The 16,391-nt window shown below is 47.8% G+C and overlaps 11 non-coding genes across 11 annotated transcripts; all 11 read right to left on the reverse strand.

Annotated features, from left to right (window-relative positions):
* Nucleotides 1-1,163: 1,163 nt before the first annotated feature.
* On the reverse strand, nucleotides 1,164-1,354 carry LOC142689933 (U2 spliceosomal RNA). Its single transcript, XR_012858758.1, has one exon. It is a non-coding gene; the product is annotated as a U2 spliceosomal RNA (small nuclear RNA).
* A 1,296-nt stretch (nucleotides 1,355-2,650) lies between these two features.
* On the reverse strand, nucleotides 2,651-2,841 carry LOC142689934 (U2 spliceosomal RNA). Its single transcript, XR_012858759.1, has one exon. It is a non-coding gene; the product is annotated as a U2 spliceosomal RNA (small nuclear RNA).
* Nucleotides 2,842-4,121: 1,280 nt separating this feature from the next.
* Nucleotides 4,122-4,312, reverse strand: LOC142689935 (U2 spliceosomal RNA). Its single transcript, XR_012858760.1, has one exon. It is a non-coding gene; the product is annotated as a U2 spliceosomal RNA (small nuclear RNA).
* Nucleotides 4,313-5,609: 1,297 nt separating this feature from the next.
* LOC142689936 (U2 spliceosomal RNA) lies at nucleotides 5,610-5,800 on the reverse strand. The gene has a single exon (XR_012858761.1). It is a non-coding gene; the product is annotated as a U2 spliceosomal RNA (small nuclear RNA).
* Nucleotides 5,801-7,068: 1,268 nt separating this feature from the next.
* On the reverse strand, nucleotides 7,069-7,259 carry LOC142689937 (U2 spliceosomal RNA). Its single transcript, XR_012858762.1, has one exon. It is a non-coding gene; the product is annotated as a U2 spliceosomal RNA (small nuclear RNA).
* A 1,292-nt stretch (nucleotides 7,260-8,551) lies between these two features.
* LOC142689938 (U2 spliceosomal RNA) lies at nucleotides 8,552-8,742 on the reverse strand. The gene has a single exon (XR_012858763.1). It is a non-coding gene; the product is annotated as a U2 spliceosomal RNA (small nuclear RNA).
* A 1,296-nt stretch (nucleotides 8,743-10,038) lies between these two features.
* LOC142689939 (U2 spliceosomal RNA) lies at nucleotides 10,039-10,229 on the reverse strand. The gene has a single exon (XR_012858764.1). It is a non-coding gene; the product is annotated as a U2 spliceosomal RNA (small nuclear RNA).
* A 1,280-nt stretch (nucleotides 10,230-11,509) lies between these two features.
* LOC142689940 (U2 spliceosomal RNA) lies at nucleotides 11,510-11,700 on the reverse strand. Its single transcript, XR_012858765.1, has one exon. It is a non-coding gene; the product is annotated as a U2 spliceosomal RNA (small nuclear RNA).
* Nucleotides 11,701-12,988: 1,288 nt separating this feature from the next.
* LOC142689941 (U2 spliceosomal RNA) lies at nucleotides 12,989-13,179 on the reverse strand. Its single transcript, XR_012858766.1, has one exon. It is a non-coding gene; the product is annotated as a U2 spliceosomal RNA (small nuclear RNA).
* Nucleotides 13,180-14,471: 1,292 nt separating this feature from the next.
* On the reverse strand, nucleotides 14,472-14,662 carry LOC142689943 (U2 spliceosomal RNA). The gene has a single exon (XR_012858767.1). It is a non-coding gene; the product is annotated as a U2 spliceosomal RNA (small nuclear RNA).
* A 1,272-nt stretch (nucleotides 14,663-15,934) lies between these two features.
* On the reverse strand, nucleotides 15,935-16,125 carry LOC142689945 (U2 spliceosomal RNA). Its single transcript, XR_012858769.1, has one exon. It is a non-coding gene; the product is annotated as a U2 spliceosomal RNA (small nuclear RNA).
* Nucleotides 16,126-16,391: the final 266 nt, after the last annotated feature.

Below are 16,391 nucleotides of genomic sequence, written 5' to 3' on the forward strand. Positions count from 1 at the left end.
GAATAAAGGCCGGAGAGGAAGCCAGACAGGATTTGCTTCTTTTGCTTGCACCACAATGCAGTGCTGAAAGAGGAGGAATCTACATAAAAACGCCTTCCTGGCAACGCCCAAATGCCCTGCTGCCATGCAGATAAACACTGGCAGCGGCAGCAAGTGCATGCCCACAGCCACCCCTTGTTCCTTCACACCTTGTATCAGCTGTAATCCAGTCCAGTCCAGTGCTGCCTGCTGAGCAGCACTGACCAACACTGCCTGGGCCCAGGCTTTTATCTCTGAGGCCCCATTATGATGTCAGAAAGCTGGCTCTGGAATCCTGAGGGCTCCACTATGACACGTGCAAAGTTCCGTCTGAACTTTATATAAGACGGTGAGGCTCAGTCAGTCACTCAGTGTTGCCTGAGAGGGCAACACTGCAACAGCCGGCCGCCAGGCTGTCTTTTTTTTGCACAGCTAGTTGCCTCCAGGAGGCCACAAGAGGGAGACAAGGGACTGCAAAATGGAAAATAGGCATCCACCAACTTTACAGACAACTTCTCCTTGCTCCTACAACCTCCATCCTTGCACAGTTTGTTATTCTTCTAGGTAACATAGTAACAAATCCAAATTGCTGCTCTCTTTGTAGGCAAGCAAGGCTTTGTTGCAACTGCAATTCTTACTTCTTCTTGAAATGTAGGGACGACAGTACATTCCATCACATCCATCTAGTGTACACAGGTAGGTCCATTGTGGCGGGCAGGCGAGCGGGCGGGCTGCTTTATTGGCTGTTTGCTGTTCCCCTACTCCACTCCACTATTTGACTGTTGTGCTGCATCAATCAATCAATCAATCAATCAATCAATCAATCAATCAATCAATCAATCAATCAGTGGCTGGCTCAGGTGCAGCTCTTTAACTTACCTAAAAGGGAGGGCGGAGAGAAGACAAGGAAGGTGAATGAGGTGTTCCAATGTGAAATGCCGGAAACACAGAAACACAGACGACACACAACAAGAGGTGGCAATCTATTCATTAATTGCATTTAATCAATGAGCTCATTATCACTCATGCATTGTCCAACAGGTGTTGAAATAATGGGATTAAAAGGGGAGATCCCTTCAGAAAGACAGAAACAATAGCAAAGACAAAAAACACTTTTGGAATCTGCTTTTAGTCAACACATAAGGAAAGGGTGCACCGGTCCTGGAAATACTGCAATACCAGGTCAATGCGTGGAGTGGACAGAGCAAGCTCTATTTCCATCTCCCTGTTCTAAAAATCCATTTAATATATGGTCCCCAGATAGGGGACGTATCAGATATTAAACTGATAAGAACAGATACTACACTTGATCTTAGCCAAAAGGCCGAGAAGCGATAACCCGAACGGGCCGCGCGTTGCCCGAGCCTGCCCGATACTGCTGTTCAGCCCTTGCAGCGATTCAGCCTACTTCTAGGCAATTCCATGGGGCCCTGCAGGCTCACACACTCACAGCTACACGGGAGGTGAATAAAGGCCGGAGAGGAAGCCAGACAGGATTTGCTTCTTTTGCTTGCACCACAATGCAGTGCTGAAAGAGGAGGAATCTACATAAAAACGCCTTCCTGGCAACGCCCAAATGCCCTGCTGCCATGCAGATAAACACTGGCAGCGGCAGCAAGTGCATGCCCACAGCCACCCCTTGTTCCTTCACACCTTGTATCAGCTGTAATCCAGTCCAGTCCAGTGCTGCCTGCTGAGCAGCACTGACCAACACTGCCTGGGCCCAGGCTTTTATCTCTGAGGCCCCATTATGATGTCAGAAAGCTGGCTCTGGAATCCTGAGGGCTCCACTATGACACGTGCAAAGTTCCGTCTGAACTTTATATAAGACGGTGAGGCTCAGTCAGTCACTCAGTGTTGCCTGAGAGGGCAACACTGCAACAGCCGGCCGCCAGGCTGTCTTTTTTTTGCACAGCTAGTTGCCTCCAGGAGGCCACAAGAGGGAGACAAGGGACTGCAAAATGGAAAATAGGCATCCACCAACTTTACAGACAACTTCTCCTTGCTCCTACAACCTCCATCCTTGCACAGTTTGTTATTCTTCTAGGTAACATAGTAACAAATCCAAATTGCTGCTCTCTTTGTAGGCAAGCAAGGCTTTGTTGCAACTGCAATTCTTACTTCTTCTTGAAATGTAGGGACGACAGTACATTCCATCACATCCATCTAGTGTACACAGGTAGGTCCATTGTGGCGGGCAGGCGAGCGGGCGGGCTGCTTTATTGGCTGTTTGCTGTTCCCCTACTCCACTCCACTATTTGACTGTTGTGCTGCATCAATCAATCAATCAATCAATCAATCAATCAATCAATCAATCAATCAATCAATCAATCAGTGGCTGGCTCAGGTGCAGCTCTTTAACTTACCTAAAAGGGAGGGCGTAGAGAAGACAAGGAAGGTGAATGAGGTGTTCCAATGTGAAATGCCGGAAACACAGAAACACAGACGACACACAACAAGAGGTGGCAATCTATTCATTAATTGCATTTAATCAATGAGCTCATTATCACTCATGCATTGTCCAACAGGTGTTGAAATAATGGGATTAAAAGGGGAGATCCCTTCAGAAAGACAGAAACAATAGCAAAGACAAAAAACACTTTTGGAATCTGCTTTTAGTCAACACATAAGGAAAGGGTGCACCGGTCCTGGAAATACTGCAATACCAGGTCAATGCGTGGAGTGGACAGAGCAAGCTCTATTTCCATCTCCCTGTTCTAAAAATCCATTTAATATATGGTCCCCAGATAGGGGACGTATCAGATATTAAACTGATAAGAACAGATACTACACTTGATCTTAGCCAAAAGGCCGAGAAGCGATAACCCGAACGGGCCGCGCGTTGCCCGAGCCTGCCCGATACTGCTGTTCAGCCCTTGCAGCGATTCAGCCTACTTCTAGGCAATTCCATGGGGCCCTGCAGGCTCACACACTCACAGCTACACGGGAGGTGAATAAAGGCCGGAGAGGAAGCCAGACAGGATTTGCTTCTTTTGCTTGCACCACAATGCAGTGCTGAAAGAGGAGGAATCTACATAAAAACGCCTTCCTGGCAACGCCCAAATGCCCTGCTGCCATGCAGATAAACACTGGCAGCGGCAGCAAGTGCATGCCCACAGCCACCCCTTGTTCCTTCACACCTTGTATCAGCTGTAATCCAGTCCAGTCCAGTGCTGCCTGCTGAGCAGCACTGACCAACACTGCCTGGGCCCAGGCTTTTATCTCTGAGGCCCCATTATGATGTCAGAAAGCTGGCTCTGGAATCCTGAGGGCTCCACTATGACACGTGCAAAGTTCCGTCTGAACTTTATATAAGACGGTGAGGCTCAGTCAGTCACTCAGTGTTGCCTGAGAGGGCAACACTGCAACAGCCGGCCGCCAGGCTGTCTTTTTTTTGCACAGCTAGTTGCCTCCAGGAGGCCACAAGAGGGAGACAAGGGACTGCAAAATGGAAAATAGGCATCCACCAACTTTACAGACAACTTCTCCTTGCTCCTACAACCTCCATCCTTGCACAGTTTGTTATTCTTCTAGGTAACATAGTAACAAATCCAAATTGCTGCTCTCTTTGTAGGCAAGCAAGGCTTTGTTGCAACTGCAATTCTTACTTCTTCTTGAAATGTAGGGACGACAGTACATTCCATCACATCCATCTAGTGTACACAGGTAGGTCCATTGTGGCGGGCAGGCGAGCGGGCGGGCTGCTTTATTGGCTGTTTGCTGTTCCCCTACTCCACTCCACTATTTGACTGTTGTGCTGCATCAATCAATCAATCAATCAATCAATCAATCAATCAATAAATCAGTGGCTGGCTCAGGTGCAGCTCTTTAACTTACCTAAAAGGGAGGGCGGAGAGAAGACAAGGAAGGTGAATGAGGTGTTCCAATGTGAAATGCCGGAAACACAGAAACACAGACGACACACAACAAGAGGTGGCAATCTATTCATTAATTGCATTTAATCAATGAGCTCATTATCACTCATGCATTGTCCAACAGGTGTTGAAATAATGGGATTAAAAGGGGAGATCCCTTCAGAAAGACAGAAACAATAGCAAAGACAAAAAACACTTTTGGAATCTGCTTTTAGTCAACACATAAGGAAAGGGTGCACCGGTCCTGGAAATACTGCAATACCAGGTCAATGCGTGGAGTGGACAGAGCAAGCTCTATTTCCATCTCCCTGTTCTAAAAATCCATTTAATATATGGTCCCCAGATAGGGGACGTATCAGATATTAAACTGATAAGAACAGATACTACACTTGATCTTAGCCAAAAGGCCGAGAAGCGATAACCCGAACGGGCCACGCGTTGCCCGAGCCTGCCCGATACTGCTGTTCAGCCCTTGCAGCGATTCAGCCTACTTCTAGGCAATTCCATGGGGCCCTGCAGGCTCACACACTCACAGCTACACGGGAGGTGAATAAAGGCCGGAGAGGAAGCCAGACAGGATTTGCTTCTTTTGCTTGCACCACAATGCAGTGCTGAAAGAGGAGGAATCTACATAAAAACGCCTTCCTGGCAACGCCCAAATGCCCTGCTGCCATGCAGATAAACACTGGCAGCGGCAGCAAGTGCATGCCCACAGCCACCCCTTGTTCCTTCACACCTTGTATCAGCTGTAATCCAGTCCAGTCCAGTGCTGCCTGCTGAGCAGCACTGACCAACACTGCCTGGGCCCAGGCTTTTATCTCTGAGGCCCCATTATGATGTCAGAAAGCTGGCTCTGGAATCCTGAGGGCTCCACTATGACACGTGCAAAGTTCCGTCTGAACTTTATATAAGACGGTGAGGCTCAGTCAGTCACTCAGTGTTGCCTGAGAGGGCAACACTGCAACAGCCGGCCGCCAGGCTGTCTTTTTTTTGCACAGCTAGTTGCCTCCAGGAGGCCACAAGAGGGAGACAAGGGACTGCAAAATGGAAAATAGGCATCCACCAACTTTACAGACAACTTCTCCTTGCTCCTACAACCTCCATCCTTGCACAGTTTGTTATTCTTCTAGGTAACATAGTAACAAATCCAAATTGCTGCTCTCTTTGTAGGCAAGCAAGGCTTTGTTGCAACTGCAATTCTTACTTCTTCTTGAAATGTAGGGACGACAGTACATTCCATCACATCCATCTAGTGTACACAGGTAGGTCCATTGTGGCGGGCAGGCGAGCGGGCGGGCTGCTTTATTGGCTGTTTGCTGTTCCCCTACTCCACTCCACTATTTGACTGTTGTGCTGCATCAATCAATCAATCAATCAATCAATCAATCAATCAATCAATCAATCAATCAATCAATCAAGTGGCTGGCTCAGGTGCAGCTCTTTAACTTACCTAAAAGGGAGGGCGGAGAGAAGACAAGGAAGGTGAATGAGGTGTTCCAATGTGAAATGCCGGAAACACAGAAACACAGACGACACACAACAAGAGGTGGCAATCTATTCATTAATTGCATTTAATCAATGAGCTCATTATCACTCATGCATTGTCCAACAGGTGTTGAAATAATGGGATTAAAAGGGGAGATCCCTTCAGAAAGACAGAAACAATAGCAAAGACAAAAAACACTTTTGGAATCTGCTTTTAGTCAACACATAAGGAAAGGGTGCACCGGTCCTGGAAATACTGCAATACCAGGTCAATGCGTGGAGTGGACAGAGCAAGCTCTATTTCCATCTCCCTGTTCTAAAAATCCATTTAATATATGGTCCCCAGATAGGGGACGTATCAGATATTAAACTGATAAGAACAGATACTACACTTGATCTTAGCCAAAAGGCCGAGAAGCGATAACCCGAACGGGCCGCGCGTTGCCCGAGCCTGCCCGATACTGCTGTTCAGCCCTTGCAGCGATTCAGCCTACTTCTAGGCAATTCCATGGGGCCCTGCAGGCTCACACACTCACAGCTACACGGGAGGTGAATAAAGGCCGGAGAGGAAGCCAGACAGGATTTGCTTCTTTTGCTTGCACCACAATGCAGTGCTGAAAGAGGAGGAATCTACATAAAAACGCCTTCCTGGCAACGCCCAAATGCCCTGCTGCCATGCAGATAAACACTGGCAGCGGCAGCAAGTGCATGCCCACAGCCACCCCTTGTTCCTTCACACCTTGTATCAGCTGTAATCCAGTCCAGTCCAGTGCTGCCTGCTGAGCAGCACTGACCAACACTGCCTGGGCCCAGGCTTTTATCTCTGAGGCCCCATTATGATGTCAGAAAGCTGGCTCTGGAATCCTGAGGGCTCCACTATGACACGTGCAAAGTTCCGTCTGAACTTTATATAAGACGGTGAGGCTCAGTCAGTCACTCAGTGTTGCCTGAGAGGGCAACACTGCAACAGCCGGCCGCCAGGCTGTCTTTTTTTTGCACAGCTAGTTGCCTCCAGGAGGCCACAAGAGGGAGACAAGGGACTGCAAAATGGAAAATAGGCATCCACCAACTTTACAGACAACTTCTCCTTGCTCCTACAACCTCCATCCTTGCACAGTTTGTTATTCTTCTAGGTAACATAGTAACAAATCCAAATTGCTGCTCTCTTTGTAGGCAAGCAAGGCTTTGTTGCAACTGCAATTCTTACTTCTTCTTGAAATGTAGGGACGACAGTACATTCCATCACATCCATCTAGTGTACACAGGTAGGTCCATTGTGGCGGGCAGGCGAGCGGGCGGGCTGCTTTATTGGCTGTTTGCTGTTCCCCTACTCCACTCCACTATTTGACTGTTGTGCTGCATCAATCAATCAATCAATCAATCAATCAATCAGTGGCTGGCTCAGGTGCAGCTCTTTAACTTACCTAAAAGGGAGGGCGGAGAGAAGACAAGGAAGGTGAATGAGGTGTTCCAATGTGAAATGCCGGAAACACAGAAACACAGACGACACACAACAAGAGGTGGCAATCTATTCATTAATTGCATTTAATCAATGAGCTCATTATCACTCATGCATTGTCCAACAGGTGTTGAAATAATGGGATTAAAAGGGGAGATCCCTTCAGAAAGACAGAAACAATAGCAAAGACAAAAAACACTTTTGGAATCTGCTTTTAGTCAACACATAAGGAAAGGGTGCACCGGTCCTGGAAATACTGCAATACCAGGTCAATGCGTGGAGTGGACAGAGCAAGCTCTATTTCCATCTCCCTGTTCTAAAAATCCATTTAATATATGGTCCCCAGATAGGGGACGTATCAGATATTAAACTGATAAGAACAGATACTACACTTGATCTTAGCCAAAAGGCCGAGAAGCGATAACCCGAACGGGCCGCGCGTTGCCCGAGCCTGCCCGATACTGCTGTTCAGCCCTTGCAGCGATTCAGCCTACTTCTAGGCAATTCCATGGGGCCCTGCAGGCTCACACACTCACAGCTACACGGGAGGTGAATAAAGGCCGGAGAGGAAGCCAGACAGGATTTGCTTCTTTTGCTTGCACCACAATGCAGTGCTGAAAGAGAAGGAATCTACATAAAAACGCCTTCCTGGCAACGCCCAAATGCCCTGCTGCCATGCAGATAAACACTGGCAGCGGCAGCAAGTGCATGCCCACAGCCAACCCTTGTTCCTTCACACCTTGTATCAGCTGTAATCCAGTCCAGTCCAGTGCTGCCTGCTGAGCAGCACTGACCAACACTGCCTGGGCCCAGGCTTTTATCTCTGAGGCCCCATTATGATGTCAGAAAGCTGGCTCTGGAATCCTGAGGGCTCCACTATGACACGTGCAAAGTTCCGTCTGAACTTTATATAAGACTGTGAGGCTCAGTCAGTCACTCAGTGTTGCCTGAGAGGGCAACACTGCAACAGCCGGCCGCCAGGCTGTCTTTTTTTTGCACAGCTAGTTGCCTCCAGGAGGCCACAAGAGGGAGACAAGGGACTGCAAAATGGAAAATAGGCATCCACCAACTTTACAGACAACTTCTCCTTGCTCCTACAACCTCCATCCTTGCACAGTTTGTTATTCTTCTAGGTAACATAGTAACAAATCCAAATTGCTGCTCTCTTTGTAGGCAAGCAAGGCTTTGTTGCAACTGCAATTCTTACTTCTTCTTGAAATGTAGGGACGACAGTACATTCCATCACATCCATCTAGTGTACACAGGTAGGTCCATTGTGGCGGGCAGGCGAGCGGGCGGGCTGCTTTATTGGCTGTTTGCTGTTCCCCTACTCCACTCCACTATTTGACTGTTGTGCTGCATCAATCAATCAATCAATCAATCAATCAATCAATCAATCAATCAATCAATCGATCAGTGGCTGGCTCAGGTGCAGCTCTTTAACTTACCTAAAAGGGAGGGCGGAGAGAAGACAAGGAAGGTGAATGAGGTGTTCCAATGTGAAATGCCGGAAACACAGAAACACAGACGACACACAACAAGAGGTGGCAATCTATTCATTAATTGCATTTAATCAATGAGCTCATTATCACTCATGCATTGTCCAACAGGTGTTGAAATAATGGGATTAAAAGGGGAGATCCCTTCAGAAAGACAGAAACAATAGCAAAGACAAAAAACACTTTTGGAATCTGCTTTTAGTCAACACATAAGGAAAGGGTGCACCGGTCCTGGAAATACTGCAATACCAGGTCAATGCGTGGAGTGGACAGAGCAAGCTCTATTTCCATCTCCCTGTTCTAAAAATCCATTTAATATATGGTCCCCAGATAGGGGACGTATCAGATATTAAACTGATAAGAACAGATACTACACTTGATCTTAGCCAAAAGGCCGAGAAGCGATAACCCGAACGGGCCGCGCGTTGCCCGAGCCTGCCCGATACTGCTGTTCAGCCCTTGCAGCGATTCAGCCTACTTCTAGGCAATTCCATGGGGCCCTGCAGGCTCACACACTCACAGCTACACGGGAGGTGAATAAAGGCCGGAGAGGAAGCCAGACAGGATTTGCTTCTTTTGCTTGCACCACAATGCAGTGCTGAAAGAGGAGGAATCTACATAAAAACGCCTTCCTGGCAACGCCCAAATGCCCTGCTGCCATGCAGATAAACACTGGCAGCGGCAGCAAGTGCATGCCCACAGCCACCCCTTGTTCCTTCACACCTTGTATCAGCTGTAATCCAGTCCAGTCCAGTGCTGCCTGCTGAGCAGCACTGACCAACACTGCCTGGGCCCAGGCTTTTATCTCTGAGGCCCCATTATGATGTCAGAAAGCTGGCTCTGGAATCCTGAGGGCTCCACTATGACACGTGCAAAGTTCCGTCTGAACTTTATATAAGACGGTGAGGCTCAGTCAGTCACTCAGTGTTGCCTGAGAGGGCAACACTGCAACAGCCGGCCGCCAGGCTGTCTTTTTTTTGCACAGCTAGTTGCCTCCAGGAGGCCACAAGAGGGAGACAAGGGACTGCAAAATGGAAAATAGGCATCCACCAACTTTACAGACAACTTCTCCTTGCTCCTACAACCTCCATCCTTGCACAGTTTGTTATTCTTCTAGGTAACATAGTAACAAATCCAAATTGCTGCTCTCTTTGTAGGCAAGCAAGGCTTTGTTGCAACTGCAATTCTTACTTCTTCTTGAAATGTAGGGACGACAGTACATTCCATCACATCCATCTAGTGTACACAGGTAGGTCCATTGTGGCGGGCAGGCGAGCGGGCGGGCTGCTTTATTGGCTGTTTGCTGTTCCCCTACTCCACTCCACTATTTGACTGTTGTGCTGCATCAATCAATCAATCAATCAATCAATCAATCAATCAATCAATCAATCAATCAATCAATCAGTGGCTGGCTCAGGTGCAGCTCTTTAACTTACCTAAAAGGGAGGGCGGAGAGAAGACAAGGAAGGTGAATGAGGTGTTCCAATGTGAAATGCCGGAAACACAGAAACACAGACGACACACAACAAGAGGTGGCAATCTATTCATTAATTGCATTTAATCAATGAGCTCATTATCACTCATGCATTGTCCAACAGGTGTTGAAATAATGGGATTAAAAGGGGAGATCCCTTCAGAAAGACAGAAACAATAGCAAAGACAAAAAACACTTTTGGAATCTGCTTTTAGTCAACACATAAGGAAAGGGTGCACCGGTCCTGGAAATACTGCAATACCAGGTCAATGCGTGGAGTGGACAGAGCAAGCTCTATTTCCATCTCCCTGTTCTAAAAATCCATTTAATATATGGTCCCCAGATAGGGGACGTATCAGATATTAAACTGATAAGAACAGATACTACACTTGATCTTAGCCAAAAGGCCGAGAAGCGATAACCCGAACGGGCCGCGCGTTGCCCGAGCCTGCCCGATACTGCTGTTCAGCCCTTGCAGCGATTCAGCCTACTTCTAGGCAATTCCATGGGGCCCTGCAGGCTCACACACTCACAGCTACACGGGAGGTGAATAAAGGCCGGAGAGGAAGCCAGACAGGATTTGCTTCTTTTGCTTGCACCACAATGCAGTGCTGAAAGAGAAGGAATCTACATAAAAACGCCTTCCTGGCAACGCCCAAATGCCCTGCTGCCATGCAGATAAACACTGGCAGCGGCAGCAAGTGCATGCCCACAGCCAACCCTTGTTCCTTCACACCTTGTATCAGCTGTAATCCAGTCCAGTCCAGTGCTGCCTGCTGAGCAGCACTGACCAACACTGCCTGGGCCCAGGCTTTTATCTCTGAGGCCCCATTATGATGTCAGAAAGCTGGCTCTGGAATCCTGAGGGCTCCACTATGACACGTGCAAAGTTCCGTCTGAACTTTATATAAGACTGTGAGGCTCAGTCAGTCACTCAGTGTTGCCTGAGAGGGCAACACTGCAACAGCCGGCCGCCAGGCTGTCTTTTTTTTGCACAGCTAGTTGCCTCCAGGAGGCCACAAGAGGGAGACAAGGGACTGCAAAATGGAAAATAGGCATCCACCAACTTTACAGACAACTTCTCCTTGCTCCTACAACCTCCATCCTTGCACAGTTTGTTATTCTTCTAGGTAACATAGTAACAAATCCAAATTGCTGCTCTCTTTGTAGGCAAGCAAGGCTTTGTTGCAACTGCAATTCTTACTTCTTCTTGAAATGTAGGGACGACAGTACATTCCATCACATCCATCTAGTGTACACAGGTAGGTCCATTGTGGCGGGCAGGCGAGCGGGCGGGCTGCTTTATTGGCTGTTTGCTGTTCCCCTACTCCACTCCACTATTTGACTGTTGTGCTGCATCAATCAATCAATCAATCAATCAATCAATCAATCAATCGATCAGTGGCTGGCTCAGGTGCAGCTCTTTAACTTACCTAAAAGGGAGGGCGGAGAGAAGACAAGGAAGGTGAATGAGGTGTTCCAATGTGAAATGCCGGAAACACAGAAACACAGACGACACACAACAAGAGGTGGCAATCTATTCATTAATTGCATTTAATCAATGAGCTCATTATCACTCATGCATTGTCCAACAGGTGTTGAAATAATGGGATTAAAAGGGGAGATCCCTTCAGAAAGACAGAAACAATAGCAAAGACAAAAAACACTTTTGGAATCTGCTTTTAGTCAACACATAAGGAAAGGGTGCACCGGTCCTGGAAATACTGCAATACCAGGTCAATGCGTGGAGTGGACAGAGCAAGCTCTATTTCCATCTCCCTGTTCTAAAAATCCATTTAATATATGGTCCCCAGATAGGGGACGTATCAGATATTAAACTGATAAGAACAGATACTACACTTGATCTTAGCCAAAAGGCCGAGAAGCGATAACCCGAACGGGCCGCGCGTTGCCCGAGCCTGCCCGATACTGCTGTTCAGCCCTTGCAGCGATTCAGCCTACTTCTAGGCAATTCCATGGGGCCCTGCAGGCTCACACACTCACAGCTACACGGGAGGTGAATAAAGGCCGGAGAGGAAGCCAGACAGGATTTGCTTCTTTTGCTTGCACCACAATGCAGTGCTGAAAGAGGAGGAATCTACATAAAAACGCCTTCCTGGCAACGCCCAAATGCCCTGCTGCCATGCAGATAAACACTGGCAGCGGCAGCAAGTGCATGCCCACAGCCACCCCTTGTTCCTTCACACCTTGTATCAGCTGTAATCCAGTCCAGTCCAGTGCTGCCTGCTGAGCAGCACTGACCAACACTGCCTGGGCCCAGGCTTTTATCTCTGAGGCCCCATTATGATGTCAGAAAGCTGGCTCTGGAATCCTGAGGGCTCCACTATGACACGTGCAAAGTTCCGTCTGAACTTTATATAAGACGGTGAGGCTCAGTCAGTCACTCAGTGTTGCCTGAGAGGGCAACACTGCAACAGCCGGCCGCCAGGCTGTCTTTTTTTTGCACAGCTAGTTGCCTCCAGGAGGCCACAAGAGGGAGACAAGGGACTGCAAAATGGAAAATAGGCATCCACCAACTTTACAGACAACTTCTCCTTGCTCCTACAACCTCCATCCTTGCACAGTTTGTTATTCTTCTAGGTAACATAGTAACAAATCCAAATTGCTGCTCTCTTTGTAGGCAAGCAAGGCTTTGTTGCAACTGCAATTCTTACTTCTTCTTGAAATGTAGGGACGACAGTACATTCCATCACATCCATCTAGTGTACACAGGTAGGTCCATTGTGGCGGGCAGGCGAGCGGGCGGGCTGCTTTATTGGCTGTTTGCTGTTCCCCTACTCCACTCCACTATTTGACTGTTGTGCTGCATCAATCAATCAATCAATCAATCAATCAATCAATCAATCAATCAATCAATCAGTGGCTGGCTCAGGTGCAGCTCTTTAACTTACCTAAAAGGGAGGGCGGAGAGAAGACAAGGAAGGTGAATGAGGTGTTCCAATGTGAAATGCCGGAAACACAGAAACACAGACGACACACAACAAGAGGTGGCAATCTATTCATTAATTGCATTTAATCAATGAGCTCATTATCACTCATGCATTGTCCAACAGGTGTTGAAATAATGGGATTAAAAGGGGAGATCCCTTCAGAAAGACAGAAACAATAGCAAAGACAAAAAACACTTTTGGAATCTGCTTTTAGTCAACACATAAGGAAAGGGTGCACCGGTCCTGGAAATACTGCAATACCAGGTCAATGCGTGGAGTGGACAGAGCAAGCTCTATTTCCATCTCCCTGTTCTAAAAATCCATTTAATATATGGTCCCCAGATAGGGGACGTATCAGATATTAAACTGATAAGAACAGATACTACACTTGATCTTAGCCAAAAGGCCGAGAAGCGATAACCCGAACGGGCCGCGCGTTGCCCGAGCCTGCCCGATACTGCTGTTCAGCCCTTGCAGCGATTCAGCCTACTTCTAGGCAATTCCATGGGGCCCTGCAGGCTCACACACTCACAGCTACACGGGAGGTGAATAAAGGCCGGAGAGGAAGCCAGACAGGATTTGCTTCTTTTGCTTGCACCACAATGCAGTGCTGAAAGAGGAGGAATCTACATAAAAACGCCTTCCTGGCAACGCCCAAATGCCCTGCTGCCATGCAGATAAACACTGGCAGCGGCAGCAAGTGCATGCCCACAGCCACCCCTTGTTCCTTCACACCTTGTATCAGCTGTAATCCAGTCCAGTCCAGTGCTGCCTGCTGAGCAGCACTGACCAACACTGCCTGGGCCCAGGCTTTTATCTCTGAGGCCCCATTATGATGTCAGAAAGCTGGCTCTGGAATCCTGAGGGCTCCACTATGACACGTGCAAAGTTCCGTCTGAACTTTATATAAGACGGTGAGGCTCAGTCAGTCACTCAGTGTTGCCTGAGAGGGCAACACTGCAACAGTCGGCCGCCAGGCTGTCTTTTTTTTGCACAGCTAGTTGCCTCCAGGAGGCCACAAGAGGGAGACAAGGGACTGCAAAATGGAAAATAGGCATCCACCAACTTTACAGACAACTTCTCCTTGCTCCTACAACCTCCATCCTTGCACAGTTTGTTATTCTTCTAGGTAACATAGTAACAAATCCAAATTGCTGCTCTCTTTGTAGGCAAGCAAGGCTTTGTTGCAACTGCAATTCTTACTTCTTCTTGAAATGTAGGGACGACAGTACATTCCATCACATCCATCTAGTGTACACAGGTAGGTCCATTGTGGCGGGCAGGCGAGCGGGCGGGCTGCTTTATTGGCTGTTTGCTGTTCCCCTACTCCACTCCACTATTTGACTGTTGTGCTGCATCAATCAATCAATCAATCAATCAATCAATCAATCAATCAATCAATCAATCAATCAGTGGCTGGCTCAGGTGCAGCTCTTTAACTTACCTAAAAGGGAGGGCGGAGAGAAGACAAGGAAGGTGAATGAGGTGTTCCAATGTGAAATGCCGGAAACACAGAAACACAGACGACACACAACAAGAGGTGGCAATCTATTCATTAATTGCATTTAATCAATGAGCTCATTATCACTCATGCATTGTCCAACAGGTGTTGAAATAATGGGATTAAAAGGGGAGATCCCTTCAGAAAGACAGAAACAATAGCAAAGACAAAAAACACTTTTGGAATCTGCTTTTAGTCAACACATAAGGAAAGGGTGCACCGGTCCTGGAAATACTGCAATACCAGGTCAATGCGTGGAGTGGACAGAGCAAGCTCTATTTCCATCTCCCTGTTCTAAAAATCCATTTAATATATGGTCCCCAGATAGGGGACGTATCAGATATTAAACTGATAAGAACAGATACTACACTTGATCTTAGCCAAAAGGCCGAGAAGCGATAACCCGAACGGGCCGCGCGTTGCCCGAGCCTGCCCGATACTGCTGTTCAGCCCTTGCAGCGATTCAGCCTACTTCTAGGCAATTCCATGGGGCCCTGCAGGCTCACACACTCACAGCTACACGGGAGGTGAATAAAGGCCGGAGAGGAAGCCAGACAGGATTTGCTTCTTTTGCTTGCACCACAATGCAGTGCTGAAAGAGGAGGAATCTACATAAAAACGCCTTCCTGGCAACGCCCAAATGCCCTGCTGCCATGCAGATAAACACTGGCAGCGGCAGCAAGTGCATGCCCACAGCCACCCCTTGTTCCTTCACACCTTGTATCAGCTGTAATCCAGTCCAGTCCAGTGCTGCCTGCTGAGCAGCACTGACCAACACTGCCTGGGCCCAGGCTTTTATCTCTGAGGCCCCATTATGATGTCAGAAAGCTGGCTCTGGAATCCTGAGGGCTCCACTATGACACGTGCAAAGTTCCGTCTGAACTTTATATAAGACGGTGAGGCTCAGTCAGTCACTCAGTGTTGCCTGAGAGGGCAACACTGCAACAGCCGGCCGCCAGGCTGTCTTTTTTTTGCACAGCTAGTTGCCTCCAGGAGGCCACAAGAGGGAGACAAGGGACTGCAAAATGGAAAATAGGCATCCACCAACTTTACAGACAACTTCTCCTTGCTCCTACAACCTCCATCCTTGCACAGTTTGTTATTCTTCTAGGTAACATAGTAACAAATCCAAATTGCTGCTCTCTTTGTAGGCAAGCAAGGCTTTGTTGCAACTGCAATTCTTACTTCTTCTTGAAATGTAGGGACGACAGTACATTCCATCACATCCATCTAGTGTACACAGGTAGGTCCATTGTGGCGGGCAGGCGAGCGGGCGGGCTGCTTTATTGGCTGTTTGCTGTTCCCCTACTCCACTCCACTATTTGACTGTTGTGCTGCATCAATCAATCAATCAATCAATCAATCAATCAATCAGTGGCTGGCTCAGGTGCAGCTCTTTAACTTACCTAAAAGGGAGGGCGGAGAGAAGACAAGGAAGGTGAATGAGGTGTTCCAATGTGAAATGCCGGAAACACAGAAACACAGACGACACACAACAAGAGGTGGCAATCTATTCATTAATTGCATTTAATCAATGAGCTCATTATCACTCATGCATTGTCCAACAGGTGTTGAAATAATGGGATTAAAAGGGGAGATCCCTTCAGAAAGACAGAAACAATAGCAAAGACAAAAAACACTTTTGGAATCTGCTTTTAGTCAACACATAAGGAAAGGGTGCACCGGTCCTGGAAATACTGCAATACCAGGTCAATGCGTGGAGTGGACAGAGCAAGCTCTATTTCCATCTCCCTGTTCTAAAAATCCATTTAATATATGGTCCCCAGATAGGGGACGTATCAGATATTAAACTGATAAGAACAGATACTACACTTGATCTTAGCCAAAAGGCCGAGAAGCGATAACCCGAACGGGCCGCGCGTTGCCCGAGCCTGCCCGATACTGCTGTTCAGCCCTTGCAGCGATTCAGCCTACTTCTAGGCAATTCCATGGGGCCCTGCAGGCTCACACACTCACAGCTACACGGGAGGTGAATAAAGGCCGGAGAGGAAGCCAGACAGGATTTGCTTCTTTTGCTTGCACCACAATGCAGTGCTGAAAGAGAAGGAATCTACATAAAAACGCCTTCCTGGCAACGCCCAAATGCCCTGCTGCCATGCAGATAAACA

Source organism: Rhinoderma darwinii, assembly GCF_050947455.1.
Source record: "Rhinoderma darwinii isolate aRhiDar2 chromosome 5 unlocalized genomic scaffold, aRhiDar2.hap1 SUPER_5_unloc_32, whole genome shotgun sequence".
Classification (NCBI taxonomy): domain Eukaryota; kingdom Metazoa; phylum Chordata; class Amphibia; order Anura; family Rhinodermatidae; genus Rhinoderma; species Rhinoderma darwinii.